The sequence below is a fragment of the Chinchilla lanigera genome, unplaced genomic scaffold, assembly GCF_000276665.1.
Source record: "Chinchilla lanigera isolate Chin_1 unplaced genomic scaffold, ChiLan1.0 scaffold00017, whole genome shotgun sequence".
Lineage (NCBI taxonomy): Eukaryota > Metazoa > Chordata > Mammalia > Rodentia > Chinchillidae > Chinchilla > Chinchilla lanigera.
The window spans coordinates 30,395,603-30,397,466 of NW_004955418.1; positions in this window are offsets into that span (position 1 = coordinate 30,395,603).

The following is a 1,864-nucleotide window of genomic DNA, read 5'->3' on the forward strand; positions in this document are numbered from 1 at the left end:
GATATCAACAAAATTGAACAATGTAGAGAGATTGCCAATGTCTCCTTTGTAAATGGTAAGTATTGGAAATTATATTATGAGACTGCTAAAACTTAAATGGTAACATTTAAGCAATATAAATTTTGTTTTGAGTTCTAACCCAAGAACATTTCTTGCTTACTCTGTGTATAAATTTCTTCATACTGTACAATGTCACAATGAGAAAGACCAATAGCATAAGTTCCCTGCATATAAAACATTCACAAGTAGAAGACATTGGTTAAGTCTCATAGTTCAGTTAAATATTTTTATAACATGTACATTACAGAAGTCATGAACCAAAAAAATGCTTTCAAAGAAGCTGTTTTATGTAAACCTAGACATTTATGCCTGAAAAGCAGAACCATTTAGAAATTATCAAGTGTGTGTGATGAGCCAGACACTACTCTGAATCAGTGATCATTTAGTCATTGATTTAAACATAGCTACTTATTTAATTAGAAAAATGTTACATAATAAGAATTTTTGCATAATGTCAAACTATAGCTAAGTTAACGAATTTAAAGAGAGTAACATGATTGAAAAATGAAGAATGGAAATATCTGAGAAGTGGACAGTAGAAGAATGGAACATTTATCATTAAAAAAGTGTTAGACTTCCTTCTTAGATTTCTACAGAGCTCAAACACAAATGTAATGACTCAAAAAGTAATTTTGATTCTAAAAGAAGGCAGAAAAAAAAGAATCCTAGCTTTTGCATTGTGTCAGTCTTGTGTGTGTATGAAGAAACTTTACAATTTCTATTAACTTAGTGTGATTTACATGGAGCTGGGAATTGTGCTGGGAAAATCAGTTCGCACCCATGCTTTGGCCTTTTGTGTGGCTGCTCCTGAATGCTCTTCCTTCGGAGCTTTGCCAGAGGAAGAGCAGAATCTGCATCATCTGGAAGAAGAAAATAGCTCTGGACTCTGAGGGAGAGTCTGCCCCCGTACAGGGTCCCCAACTGACTTGTTCAGCAGATCAAATCCTGATCACTACTTGTTTAGTCAACTAAGGCCTTTATATAAGACCTGTGAATGATGAAACAATTAATAAAATCAACAGTTTGCTACAAATGCCAATGTTAAAAATTTCTCTTAGCTTAAACTTAATCTCCATTATTTTGGAATTCTTAAAACCCAAGGCAGTATTTCTGGGATAATGACAATTTTTATTTTGGGCCCTGTTTCTCAACTATTTTTGAGAAGTTATTAGCACCCATGTCCATTGTTCCAGCGCTTACAAGCCTGTTACCCTTCCATCCTCTCACTCCCAATTACCACCAGCCCCAGCTCCCCTCTCCCTTGAATCTCCTTCCTCATTGCTGGTTATTCTTTTTCTACTTTTTTCTATCTCCCGTTTGTTCCTCTAATTTTGGATTCCAGATGTGAGAAAATACATGGGACATTTCACTTTCTTTGGAGTTTCTCTTATTTTGATAAAAATGATTTTCTTCAGATCACTGATTTTCTAGCAAATGACAGGATTTAATTCTTTTTGTGCTGAAAAATTACATTGTGTTTATAACAGTATTTTTCTTCTTTCATTCAATTTTGGGCAGGTATCTCAACTATTTTCACAGCTTAGCTTCTGTTCCTCTGCTATCAACATAGGTGCATGTGTCAGTGTAGCATGCAGTTTTGATTCTGTCAAAAATATACTAAAGAGTGATATTGCTAGAACAAATTCTATCACTATTTGTAGTTTCTGTAGAAGTCTCCTTGTGGATTTCCATAGTGGCTGTACTAATTTGCATTCTCTCCAACATTCTTTTTCCCACCCATCCTCTGCAAAATATTGTTTTCTGTATTCTTCATGATAGCTCTTCTGATGATTTCAAATTTCAA